The sequence below is a fragment of the Malania oleifera genome, chromosome 7, assembly GCF_029873635.1.
Source record: "Malania oleifera isolate guangnan ecotype guangnan chromosome 7, ASM2987363v1, whole genome shotgun sequence".
Lineage (NCBI taxonomy): Eukaryota > Viridiplantae > Streptophyta > Magnoliopsida > Santalales > Ximeniaceae > Malania > Malania oleifera.
Window position 1 is genome coordinate 80679046 of NC_080423.1, and position 15070 is coordinate 80694115.

A 15070-nucleotide genomic window follows, 5' to 3' on the forward strand; every position below is an offset into this window, starting at 1 on the left:
CTTCACATCTCTTGAACTCAATTCTATGCATAAAACTATCAAATTTCTTGTACCACTGTCTTGGAGCTTGTTTTAGGCCATACAAGCTCTTCCTCAGTTTGCAGACTAAATTCTTTTGTCCCTGGACAATGAACCCTTCTGGTTGACTCATGTAAATGTCTTCCTCTAAGTCACCATAAAGGAATGCCATCTTCACATCTAACTGCTCAAGATGTAGGTTTTCAACATCCACCATTCCCAATACCAGTCTAATTGTAGCATCTTTACTACTGGAGAAAATATTTCTGTGAAGTCAATGCCCTACTTCTACTAAAACCCTTTGACAACTAATCTAGCTTTGTAGCACTTGCTACCATCATGCTCATTCTTTATTCTGAATACTCACTTATTGTGCAATGCCTTCTTCCCTATTGGCAATTCAATCAGTTCTCATGTATGGTTCCCCAACAAGGAATCCATCTCATCCTTCATGGCTAACTCCCACTTGCTTGAATTTTCATCCTGCAAGATTTTATCGTAACACTCTGGCTCCCCACCATCAGTCAACAGGAGATAATTTAAAACAGGTGAATAACGCTGTAGAGGTCTAATACTCCTGGAAGATCTACGGACCGCAGCTACAAGTGTACTATGATCTACCTGTGATTCTACATTCTCCTTGTCCTCTTCACCCCTTTCCTGGACGGTGCTTTCAATCAACTCATCTAAGTTAACAAACTCAGATTTCTTCAGATCTATCTCAGTGACATCTAGCACTACAGTTGACCTATCCTTGTACATCACCTGTTCATTAAATATCACATTTCTACTTCTGATGATTTTCTTTTTTGTTCATCCCAAACCCGATAGCCAAATTTCTCATCACCATAGCCAATGAAAAAAGATATTTTAGACTTTGCATCATTGCTACAAGCAACAGAATCAATATAGACATAAGAAACAAAACCAAAAACTTTTAAATGAGAAAACTTTACCTCTTTATCTCTCCAAATCTCTTCAAGAAGTCTGAAATTCATGAGAACCGAAGGTCCTCGGTTTATCAGGTAAGCTGCAGTGCTAACAGCATCAACCCAGAAAGTTTTTGGTAGTCCAGCATGGAACCTCATGCTCCTAGCATGCTCATTGAGAGTTCTGTTCATGCGCTCAACCACACCATTTTGTTGTGGTGTCCCAGGAATGGTCTTCTCCATTTTGATTCCATGTGCAGCACAGTGCTCTCTGAACCCTCCATCTATGTATTCCCCTCCATTGTCAAACCTCAAACATTTTACTTTCAAACCTGCCTTAGTCTCAACCATAGCCTTCCACTTTTTAAAAGTGTCAAATACATCAGATTTATTTTTCAGAAAATAAACCCATACCTTTCTGGTTGAGTCATCAATGAAAGTGATGTAATATCTTGATCTTCCAAGGGATGCAATCGGAGAAGGCCCCCACAAATCAATGTGCACTAACTCAAATTTTTCAGCCTTCGGTATTCTGTTGGTTTTCAAGAAACTCACCCTTTTCTGTTTCCCTAAAATGCAGCTTTCACACTAGTCAAAATCAATGGACTTCAATTTTGGTAGTTTCCCTTGTGACAGTAGCATCTTCATCCCTTTCTCACTCATGTGACCAAGTCCGCGGTGCCATAAACTTGTATCAGTACTCATTTCAGCAACTGCAACTGTGTCTCTTGGACTTTAGGTCATATATAGAGTACCAGACTTCTTTCCACGAACCAATACTCTGGCTCTTTTGTAACCTTCCAAGTGCCACCAGCGAACAACATCGCATGCCCTTCATCATCAAGCTGTCCGATAGAAATCAAATTTCTTCTCAGGTCAGGAATATGTCATACCTTCTCTAGTAACCAAACAGACCAATTGGGCAACGACATCCGGACGTTTCCCATACCCACAACATCCAAGGCTGTGCCATCAACCAAACACCCCTTACCAAAATCACCTGCAACGTAGTTCTGTATGATTTCTTGGTGTGAAGTGGTATGAAACGAAAATCCTGAGTCCAAAACCCAATCATCAAGTGGACTGTCTACCGCAAGAAGTAATGCATCTTGTACCTCTTCTGTTACGACATTAGCAGAGTCATCTTCATTCTTCTTCTTGAGACTTTTGCATTACCTCCTGAAGTGACCTGTTTTCCCACAGTTCCAGCATTGTCCTTTTTGGCCAGATCTCGATTTACTTTTGTTTCGATTAGAATTTCAAGATTTTGATCAGCCCCAATTTAAATTTCTATCATTACCTCTGCCTCTTGTTTAATCAATCCTTTCTAAATAATAAATAAATAGAAGCAAATAGAATAAATATAAACGTCTTTGATTCAAATCATTCAAAATATCTTTCTTGACATAGACATCTATAAAATATGGAAATAAATCGTGTCCAGTAGGATTTGAACCTATTCCAAAGATTTAGAAAATTATTATTGGTCATTATGGACGATCAAAAATAAAATTATGAAAAACCTTTTGGTTTGCTTGTTTATACTCTTTTCTACAAGATGTCAGAAATAAATTACTTGTACCGCATTCCTAGTCATAATATGTATATTGTGAAGAAGACTATTTAATATTTATTTGTATTTATATATTGTATTTATAAATACAATATAAAAATGAACATAACACATACAAACAAATAAAACAAATAACAAATAAATAAAAAATAAGAAATAAAGCTTCTATATCATAAGGAAATAGTTATTCTTCTTATTGTTTAGAGTTTTTGGCTCCCGAATATTCAACTGACCAATTAATTCTTTATAACGTATTCTATTTTTTTTTTGACAAATAAGCTATCAGTCGTTGACGTATCTTTCTCTTTGAATGAGATCTCAATTCCAGTGACGGTTTCATTAGATATCTTACAACTAGAATCCCTCTTTTTTCTGATCCAGTTCCTCCACCACCGTGAACCCCAGTTAGATTCAGGCATGATACACCAGTTCGTCTGTCTGTAAAAAGCGATAGACAATTTATTATGTATCAAACCATAGGTATTTCATTGGTTCATAAGAGTAAGCACCAAACTAATCAAAGATACCAAGAAAAAAGATATGTTGATAAGAAAAGCCAAGCTAGTATTTGCAGTGAATCCCCCTGTTAAGTAGTCATGCATTACGATAGGAACTCCCAATTCTCTGGCAAATACAGCCCTTTTCATCATTTCTTCGCATGTACCTGCAGTAGCATTCAAGTAATGCCCTTTGATTTCAACTGTTTCGGCCTATGCTTTATAAATTGCTTCGGCACAAAATAAGAAGAGACAAAAGAAAGGGAAAAAAAAGAAGAGGGCAAAAGAGAAGAGAAAGCACGGATAGAAATAGCAGAAGCCTGGGATACCTTTCTATTTGCTCAAGTAATAAGAGGTTCCATGTTAGTAACCCAATCAATTCAGAAAATATATTCTATTACCTTCATTGATAATAGCTAAAAGGGCAGAACTAGATCCTGAGGTTTCACCTGCATCCTTTCTGTGAATCTCCTTAGCCAAAACTAAATATCATATGTCATTATACTTTAGTTTTTCTTTTCCTGTGGAGTTACTTACAGTCATCCTCATAGCCTCCCAACTGTTTGGCAACGAAGCTAAAACGATCAGTGCACGTATCTCATCATCAAAATCAATTTCTACAGACGACAATTGATTTGTGATTGTGTTAAAATCATTCAAATGTTGTGCAACTGATGCATTCTCTACCATCTTTAAATTAAATAATTTCTTCATCAAATGTACCTTGTTATTTGCTGACGGCTTTTTATACATACCAGACAAAGCCTTCATCAGATCTGCTGTGGTCTTCTCCTTTACAACATTGTGTGCAACGGACCTAGACAGAATTAATCTAATAACTCCCAGTACCTGTCTATCAAGGAGAGTTCATTCCTCATCCTTCATAGTTGCAGGTTTTTCTCCTAGATGCGGCAGATGTAACTTCTTCCCATAGAGATAATCCTCGATTTGCATCCTCCAAAATCCAAAGTCTATGCCATTGAACTTTTCTATCCCAGGCGCCTTTCCTGCTTCCTATGCCATTGCTCCCACTCAAGCCTAACTTGGCTTTGATACCAATTGAAGGGAGAATAAACAAACACGCGGAAAATTCCCAGAACACAAAATCTGTGAGAAACAAGATGGAGACAAGCACACGCCAAAGAAAATAATCACACGCACGCACAAGACAATATTTACGTGGTTCGGCAATTTTGCCTACGTCCACGAAGTTGCAGGGATTTCACTATTACCAGGGAAGTATACAGAGTGTAGCAATTACAATTTCTCTCACTCTCAACAAGGAAGAAACGTGCACACACCCTAAACACCAAAGAGAACACCTTTGGATCGTGCACACAAGAGTCTCACACTCTCTCCACGCTGCTACACCACTCTATGCCGCTCTACACACATAGTCGAACATTAGAAATATATATCATAGGGTTTACAAGATCATAACTTTCAAAATAGGAAAGTTCTGCCAAAATCTCGCATAGAAGATCGTCGCCGTCGACCTAGTCACATCCCCATTCCCCATGGTCGCGACTTGGTTGAGCCTCGCGGGAAATCAAGAATTTTGAACTTCAACATCCTCGACTTAGTTGCACCATTAAGTCTTGCTGGTCGAGATGATGGTCAAGCCTCTCAGGATCTCGTCCTTCAGGATATCTCAAAATCTTGACTTGGTCGCCCTTCAGGGTCTTCCTGGTCGAGCACTTGGGCGAGACTCTCAATATTTCTGGCCAAACCTGGGCCTATCGGCCCAAGCCTTCGCTCCATGGATCAAACATAACTAGGCTCCGCAAAGCCCAACAAGAATTTGTCCAAATCCACCCAAATTTAAATCCAAGGTCTAAATTTCATGCTTCTAAACACTACATAAGAGAATTTCAGAATGCAAAGTATCAGGGTTTCAAAGGTTTCTGTTTTCAATGGAATGGGGGGTGTTACAGGATGGTCGCTGAAAAGTGGTGTTCGAAGAATTGGGGACCCGATTGCAATTTCTGAAATTGTTCAGAGCTGCTTTTAGATGGTTTTCCCTTTTCTTTTCTTAATATTGAAATTTCAGAACAAAGACTATGAGAGACTAACAAAGAGGAAGAGTGATTAATCTAGAGAATGGAATATGAAAAAACAAGCCTTCTGTTGGAGAGGCCTTGGATTTGAATAAAATGTAATGTAAAATTGTATTAAAATTTGTACAAATCCACCTAGATCCAAATCTAAGATCCGAAATCCATGTCTCAAGCACAGCTGAAGAGAATTTCATAATGCAGAGCATTAGAGAGAGGAGAAGACAAAGAATAAGAAGAAAGAAAAGAGGGAAGGGGCTGCTGGACAGCAGAGAGAACAGAGAAAGAGAAGGAATGGAGAAGGCACAACAAGGATGGGGAAAAAAGGGGATAAGAAGGAAGAAGAAGGCAGAAGAACGAAGAAGAAGAGGAGAATAAGAGTGAGGGGAAAATGGGGGACCGACATGGCAGAATAGAGATTGATATTGCACTTTGATACGAAATGATGCTGTCTGCAGCCATGAGAGAGAGTAGAAGAAATACAAGAGAGAAAGGGGAAGGTAGGAGAGAGAAGATACCAAGGGGGATTAATGTTCAGAACTCAATTCAACTTCAACTGTCTACACCATGGCTTTCACACGCTACTTATAAGAAAGCCTCTACACATGTATCTTTAAAACAACATGAATAACAAACAAACCCCTACATTACACAAATATTACAAACAACCCCCAAATAACATAATCCTATGCTAATTTATACTAAACACATAATAAACTACTAACTAAACCCAACCCTCAATCCAATTCTTCTTAAGTCTTCTCCAACAAATATTTTCCAAGGCCTTGCTTCTTGTCCTACATTCAAGAGGATAATAAAGTTCTTATTATTCAAATCAAATGAGGTGATGAACAAATCTACTTTCCTCTCATTTGGCCTATTTAATTTAGAAATAGTGGTTGTTATTAACCTAATGTGTCCAATTTTTTTCTCAAGAAGGTTTAATTGTCAAGAAGGGATCACTACACAAACATTTTCTTAACTATTCTTTTCAAAGGAATTTTCAATATCAATCAAAACAAGAACTAAAATACTTTTTGGTGGGACCAAAGGGTGAGGCCACACTCATATGCAATCAGGTAACTTGCCAGTTGCTATTTATGTGGCTGCCATATGGGATAAATTCATAAGGTTCACGAAATCTCAAAAAGTAGTCAAGAGAACAGATTTCTCTTGCCACAAAAGCCACCAAGGCAGACTAAAGAGGTAAACCAGCAAGTTGAAAAGCCTAGAATATTGTACGTCACAAATAGTGCAAGTTGGGAAGCCAAAACTGATAGAACAGCAGGCACGAAAGCCTATGCAGCCAAAAAAATCAATTGGTAGGGTCTGCTTGCTGAATCACCTGTGTCACGCACAGAGGATTCAAAACAGCTTGCAGGAAAGTCAAATGTAGAAGTTATTTCTTTCAAGAAAAGTCTTTAGTTGCTCAATACAGGGGAAATTAAGGGCCCGTCTAATTTTGGAAAACAGTTTTCATTTTCCATTTTATTTTTCTAAAAAATTACAAAAAAAAAAAAGCTAAATTTTCATTTTCACAACATTTTTATGAAATAAATAAACAACAATAAACAATTTTAGCACTATTTGCTGGTGAAAATAGTTTTATTTTTCATTTTTAATTTTTTAAATAATCAAAAAAATCCCACCTTGTTTTCTGAATTTCTGAATTTGTATAGAAAAGTTGGAAAACATATTTTCACTATTTTTCTAGGTTTTCAACTCTTACTTTGCATATGCGAGCATGGAATTTGAATCTTGGAGTTTAATTTGTGTAGATTATGTATATAATTTCTTGTAAATCCACATAAATCCAAATTCAAGCCTCAGAATTTATGATTCCGAATATTACCTTACATAAAATCTGGAAAATTGGAAAACAAGTTGTCCTTTTTTTGTGATTATTTTAAAATATGATAATAAAAAATGAAAACTTGTTTTGCACTTTTAAACAAACTCTTTATTTTCTACCTTTTTAATACGAATCTTAAAAAATTTAAAAATAAGTTTAAATTATTAAAATGCTCTCCACACTAAACGGTCCCTAAGACAATCTATTTCTTGTGTAGAAACTGAAGTTAAGATACTCTAGGGGAAAAGAACCAACACGGTCCCTAAGACAATCTATTTCTTGTGTAGAAACTGAAGTTAAGATACTCTAGGGGAAAAGAACCAAAGACTTAGAAAATGTCAAGCCTGTCACTTTTGCAATATATTTCTCAGCCAGCCACATTTATTGTCCTTTAAGAGGAAAAAGCCAGAGTCATGGAGAATGTTTTGTTCATAGAATGACTTCAAGAACCAAAGTTATATAACTAGTTCATTGCTATTGTTCATCATCCAAAGCTTGCAGTCAACATGCTTTCCAAAGTAACATTCCCACCATTGATTTTGTACTTTCAGACAAGTTCAATAACATGATTGAGAAGCAATTTTTCAGTGTCAACAAGTTCATTGTTATTGTTCATCATCCAAAGCTTACAGTCAACATGCTTTCCAAAGTAAAATTCCCCACATTGATTTTGTAATATCAAACAAGGTCAACAACATGATTGAAAGTATTTTTTAGTGTCATCATTCCTATCTCCTACTAAGAATGTAGTCATATCAAATTCAGCCATGTCATCATGTTCTAAGCATGAAACCAAGAAATCACAGCATCCAATTCTAGTGTACTATAAAACTGGACAACAGATTTCTTCATCCAAGAAGGGAATTAAGTACGACGCAGTTAGCAAAATGAAACAGAAAAGGACGAATTTCTACTCAAGCCCCAAAATCAGTTCTTCACAAATACATGTCTATGTGTATGTGTGGTGGGTATGTGGGTATCAGTGCGGTTGAGACTTGAGAGAGAGAGAGAGAGAGAGAGAGAGAGAGAGAGCAATCTGGTGAGGTTGGGAAAATCTTTATTGAAAAGCAGAATGGGGGATTTAGGGGTATTAAGGGTATTACATTCTTCTGCAATTAATCTATGAGTTTATCTGACCTAGTCTCAATCAATGAATAATCCAGTCAAATCCGATAAATGCTATCCAAACCAATCCAATGCAGTGAGCCAAGTTACACCAATAATACCTAAGTACAAATATAATCTAAAATTACATATTTTCCTTTACATTTTAAAAGTCCCAAACATTCAAATCAATATTCCTATATCCCACAGTTGTGCCATCAATACTACTAATTGTAACCTATATATTCAGAATTTTGTGCAATTTGAATTTCACTTAATTCCAACAGCAGATTTTATGATGAAAGATTCACAATTGCTCCAAAGGATGGTAGCCAAGGATTGGAAGTAACAAACCTTTTCTACAGAAGTTGACTTGATCGTGACAGAACTTGGTCTCTACTACAAACCTGCCAAAAGGGCCACTATACATTCCTTGGTCAAGTATTTCTTAACACATTCAAAAGTTTAAAAAGAAGAAACAAAAAGATACGATTATTTATGCTTATAACATCCGACTTAAGTACCCAAAGCATATTCATTGAAGTATCTCATCAAATGGTAAACAGAAAAGGATCATTTTCAGATTCTTATCAAGACTCTGATTTCAGTTTTCAATTAACTGTTCATTAACCTGACAAGATAACAAATGCCTATAACAAAGGGATATTTCAATCCCCAAAGCATAGTACATATTGAGAGACTCCAATCCCATTCTGTACGAGTATAGTATGGCTTTTTTGGAGCATATGCTTCCAATACCTAGGGTTGAACTTAGGGGTGAGATTGCATCTGCTTCTCCAAATATAAATATCAGATCTCACACTAGGCATGCAACTCTCAGAAGTCAGAAACATAATTCAAAAACTCACCGAGAATAGAATTTTGTTTGTGGATGACAAAATACCAGAATCAGTCCCTGTCAGCCCCACTGCCACCACAATAATTGCAGTGTAAAGTATAACCACACCCACCAATTTTATCACCATCAATTATTACTAGCAAAGATAACATGCTGATTCTAGTTCAATTCTAGGTCTGACAGAATGAAGAGAGCTTATCAGAGCACTACATTATGCCCCAAATCAAAGCCACCCATCGACTTTGGATCCTTCAGGGGCAAATATAGAGTACCTCTTGCCTCTCCAACCATGCCCCAATTCCAAGAACTTACCTGCCCTCGTTGCATGAATCACAATCCAGTAGCCAACGAAACCTACCAGAGATCTTCGAAAACCCTTGCCTGACCTTCCATCAAGAGACGAAAATCAACCATGTTGCAGCGGCCGATGAAAGTCTTACCCATCGACTGCGTTGCCAATTCTTCTCAAAAACGAACAGAGCTACCACCTTACCCACTTTATCCAATCTCGGCGAAAGATTTCCCTTCGATCTGTACTGAACGACCACCATCATCAAAGTCTACCAGCACCGTGACAGAGCACAATATCGAAATAAGAGATAAGAAGGTCTTTTCGCATGGGAGAAAACCATGGAAGAATAGCGTCGGAGCGCTGTTTGGGCAGCATCGGAGCAGCGCCGTCGATGCATCTTCGCTTTCGTAGCAGCATCGACGATAAAGCTTTCCTGTCGGAGCAGCGTTGTATCTAAGCGTCGGCCAGAGAAGAGAGAGAGAGAGAGAGAGAGTACTACAATGCGTTTATCCTCAACAATTGGTCTAATGGCGTTTGGAGGGGAGAGAAGAATTCTGGAAAAGAAGAGAAAAATGCTCTGTATTGAATTGCTGTCAGCAAGTTTACAAGCATGTACCTGTATACAGTTAGTAAAGAATATTCTAACCACCTATATGACATCGAAAGACATTATTAGCCTTTATGTACAACTTAGCAAAAGAAAAGCACAAATAATTAATGGAATCATAAAGAAATTCTGAAAATAGAATTGGTTCTTCTTTCCTTTCTTTGCATGCTTTGTTGGGTGCTGCTCTGATTTATTCTCCAATACCCCCAAGAAAATGAAGCGTAAAGATTTACAACTCCCATCTTTGATAAGTGAGGATTGAGAACTTTCGAAGGTAAAATTTTTGTCATGGTGTCAATAATTTGATCAGAGTTAGGAACATAACAAGTGCAGATGCTACCATCTTTGATTTTGTCACGAATTAAGTGACAATCGAGTTCGATATGTTTGGTTCTTTCGTGAAAGATAGGTTCGCAACGACGTGTAGGGCAACTTGGTCATCCCAGTGTAGTAAAGCTTATTGAGGATGAGGAATTTGAAGGGTGGATAAGATGAATTATAACCATGTTAACTCAAAAGAGGCGGTAGCCATTGATCAATACTCCGCTGATGAATGTGAAACAACTGATCGTTTCTTGTACTTCCAAGAGATCAGGGAAGAACTAAGAAAGATGCAATAGCCACTTACGGATCTCCCAGTGTCCGGACAGGAGGCCCAGTCTGAATCACAATAGGCCTCAAGTTGAAATGAAGAAGAATGAGGGAGAAGGAGACCTTGACCAAGGGCACCCTTGAGGTACCTAAGAACTTTCTGAGCTATCAGGAGATACGTATTAGTAGGGTTAGTCATGAATTGGCTTAAAGTTTGAACACTAAAACATATTTCTAGCCGAGAGATAGTGAGGTACAATAAGTGACCAATCATTATTCTGTAAACACTAGGGTCTGATAATGGAGTACCTTTGGACTAAGTGATTTTGAGGTTTTGTTACATAGGAACCTTAGTAGGGGTGCTACCCAAGGTACTAGAATCTTCCAAAATGTCCAGTGCATACTTCCTCTAATAGAAATGTATCCCTTTCAATGACCTTGCAATCTCTATGCCAAGAAAATACCTTAATGTGCCAAGATCCTTTATTTGAAACTTGATGTGCAGAAAAGCCTTTAAATCATTCATAGTATTAAGATCATTACTTGCTACAAGTATGTCATCAACATATACGAGTTAAGCAACAAAGATGCCATTTGTGTCTCTGGTGAAAAGGCTATAATCATCCTTGGATTGAGAGAAACTAGCTACAATTAAGGCATTCGGGAATTTAGAATACCATTGTCTCGATGCTTGTTTGAGGTCGTACAAATTATTGAGTAACTTACAAACTTGGTTGGGAGAACCTTTGTTGTAACTGAGAGGCTTGTTCATATAAATGTCTTCATGTAAATCCCCATGTAAGAAGACATTATTTACATCAAATTGATGTAAAATTGATGTAAATGTCAACCCTTAATTGATGCAATAGCTAAGAGACATCTCACTGTGACCAGTTTTGCAACAGGAGAGAATGTCTCTTGGTAATCGACCCCCTCAAGTTGAGTATAGTCTTTAGCTACTAATCTTGTCTTCAACCTTTCAACACTCCCATCAAAATTATACTTAATTTTGTAGATGTATTTACAAGCAATAGGTACTTTTCTAGGTGGTAAAGCAGTGAGTTCCCAAGTGTGATTTGCTTCCAAGGCATCCAACTCATTATCCATTGATTGACACCAATCGGGGTCCTTAATGGCTTGTTTATGAGTTTGTGGTTCAATGTGAGTGGAAATAATGGTAGAAAAGGCTTGATATGGATGTGAAAAAGAATGATAAGAAAGTGTATGATGTAGTGGAAAGGGTGTACCTGATGAAGACATGAGCTTCTTGTTCAACTCAAGGATAGGAGCAGTAAGGGTAGTTTGTTGATAACGGAAATCCTATAGATAGCTTGGTGCACTTCGAGTTCTAGTTGACCTGCAAGGGAGGATAGGAGAGGTTGAAGTTTGGGAAGAAGTAGGGGGAGAGGAAGGAGAGGTTTGGGAATGGGAGTTGAGTTCCTCGAGAAGGAATGTAGCAGGTAATGGTTGAGTGATGTGAGGAGGGGAATTATGTTGTTGGGAATTAGAGGAAAGGATAGGATGTGGCATAGTGGTAAGGGGAGGAGAACGCAAGGACAGAGAAGGGAAAAGAAGAGAAGGAGATGTTGTGTTGGGTTTATGGGAATGGAAGGGAAAAATTGTTTCATGGAATTGGACATCTCGGGATAGAAAGACTTGCTCAGTTTGTAAATCAAGCAATTTATATGCTTTAACTCTGAAAAGGGTAGCCTAAAAAGACACACTTTCTACCTTGGTGATCAAATTTCTTCCTTCCATGGGATAATGTAGAGGCATAAGCAAGGCACCTAAAAACTTGTACGTGTTGGTAATGGGGTAAGGTATAGAAGAGGGTTTCATAAGGGGTTTTATTATGAAGAAGGGGAGTGGGTTCTATTAATAAGGTAAACTGATATTAGAACACAATCAGTCCAAAATTTGAGAGGGAGATTTGATTGGAATCTTAAGGTAAGAGCCACACAACTCTTTTGGTGTATAATGTATTTGTTTTGATAAAAATCTCTCATTTGGAATTCAGATCCATTGTCACTCCTACATATCTTAATTTTTTTTTTTCTGAATTTGGGTTTCAATTAAATTGCAAAAAGTGTGAGAAATCATTGACAAGTGTGAGAAAGAAACGGGATCCATCAGCGGCAATAGTGAAGTTGGGACCCTAAATATCACAATGGAAAATATCAAAAGCATGTAAAGATGAATGCTCAGAGTGTGGAAAAGGGAGACGATGTTGTTTGGCTAATGGAAAAACGGAACATGGCATTTGATTATGGAATTTCACATTGTTTGTTACAATGGGGTCAGTAATTAAAATTAATCTGGAAGGAGAGATATGGCCAAGTCTATAATGCCATAAATCAGAAATAGAAGCTATGTGAGTAGCAAAAGCAGAAGTGGAGTGATCTTAATGTAGGAAAGTAGGCTAAGCATCAACTAGAGCAGAAGGTGACACTCATGAGCTAAGCAGATGATAAAGTCCACCTCTAACTTCACCCATCCCAATCATTGTCCAAGATGTTAAGTTAAAAAGTCACTGAACACAGTTCAAATTCGGGTTTTTCATGATGTTTGAGATTTTCTTTTACGAATTAAAAGAACACGCAAATTAAATTCTAAATCCTAACATGCACTAAATTGACAATGAGAAACAGAAATCCTACGTTTAATAACCAAACAAGAATTGAAACACACATTGAACTTCGGAAAGAGATTGAAAACAATAGTTTTAAGCACAACTCTAGCACGCGATAAATAAATAAAAAAACACTCAATCGGACACAAACTCAAACAAAAACTAAATTTTTAACGCAATCAAGAACTTAACCAAATTTAAAACTTTGACGATTAAACAATAAACTAAATACGATAAAAAAATCAGACTTTGATTAACCTATACTTGACTTAAAGAAACCCAACACAATTTAATTTCTAAAGAAAGACAACAAATTTAAATCATAAAGAAAATATTTTTTTTCCTTGATATTTTATTCTTTTTTTTTTTCTTTCAAGAGACCAACCCGAACTTTAATCAACTAAAAACTACTCAAGCATAAAATTAAATCTAATGCGAATGATAATTAAGAGACAAAGGAAAGAAATATATTTTAATGATAACACCCAAAAAATTTTTAAAATTAAAACTTTAAGTAAATTTCCACCCAAAAAAAATTAACAAGTGTTCAAGTCTTTAATATCAATAACAAAAGACAACCAAAAGAAAAAAGAAGAGAGAAGAGAGAGAGAGAGAGAGAGAGAGAGAGAGAGCAGGCCGTTAAAGGAGCTGCAGCTGTGAGGGGAGTTCTCAGGTTGATGGAGGGCAGCACACAGCAGGGTGAAGGGTCTTCTCGGGTAGGACACCTTCAGCTACACAACAACATAGCAAAGGAGCAGCGGCAGTGCAGGGAGTAATCCTCTCAGGTTGCAAAGAAGAAGAAGAACAGCCAGAACAGTAGCTATGGAGGCTTTGGCGGGTAGCAACAGCAGCAGCTGGAGGAGGCTTCTTCGCTGTTCTTGAGCAGATACAGCAGCACGACAGCTATGGAACAGTAGCAGCAAAGTTGGACTCCTTGGCTAGCAGAGAGAGTGAAGCAACAGCAGGGGGAAGAGGGAGACCACGAGGAAGAGAGAAAAAAGGAGAGGGAAGAGAGAAAAAGAAGAGATGGAGGAAGAGAGGGAGACCGGGATGTGTGTGAGGGAGAAGAGGATAGGGAGAGTTGAGAGTTCAGAGAGAAGGGAGAAGGGGGAGAAGGGAAAGGGAAGAAGGAGGGGGTTGGGTGCTCGAGTGGAAAGGAGAAGAAAAAAAATTATATAAAGGGGAAGAGAGGGGGCTGCCCTAGCGCACGGGATTGAAGGCCCAGACTTGACTGCATGGCCAGGTCAAATCAGGTAATTTGTTTATTATTTTTTTTTCTTTTTTCTATTTCTTATTTCTTATTTATTCTTTTTATTTCTCAGCGAACAATGGCAATTTTGACCATCTTAGAGCTCGTATCTCTCGAAACTTAAAAGACAAAATTTGTAGATAATTTTCTCGGATTTCCATCAAAATTTTGAATCCTCTTGATCAAAGCTTGGACGAGAAAATTACACCCAAATTATGAAGTAGCATTGGTTTTAGCTTCCAATAATCGCCCTGCGATAAAAAATACCAAAAATTCATAATTTGCTCAATAAAATCCATATATTATAAATAAGACACGATGTTGAAATATTGAGAGTTATTAGGTATTTAATTAAAAATGTAAGCATCAATGCATGAATTAAAGCATCTAATTACACAATTTAAGCTCGTAATCAAAAACAAATAAAATGAAGAGAAGGGTAGAGAAAATTAACACCGGTATTTTTACGTGATTCAGCACCAAGCCTACGTCTACACCATGGGACCAACCCAAGGTTTCATAATCCACTAAAAAACTCCTTCACCGGCGGAGAAGCATTAAAACTTGGGAACAAATCCCTACTCGCTCACAAAGAACCTCTTCGATTCACAAAAAACCTTCATCAAATGGTTCACAAAGAACCTTTACAAAAAGATGATGGAAATACAATTTGATGCTCCTCAAATGAGCAAATATTAAATACAAAGCAAACCTTACACTATCTCTCAAGTAATGAATCAGACACTATTAAAGAGCAAGAAAGAATGAGCACTTGTGAATGAAGAACAACAATGCAAAGTGTTAGGTGCTTAGGTT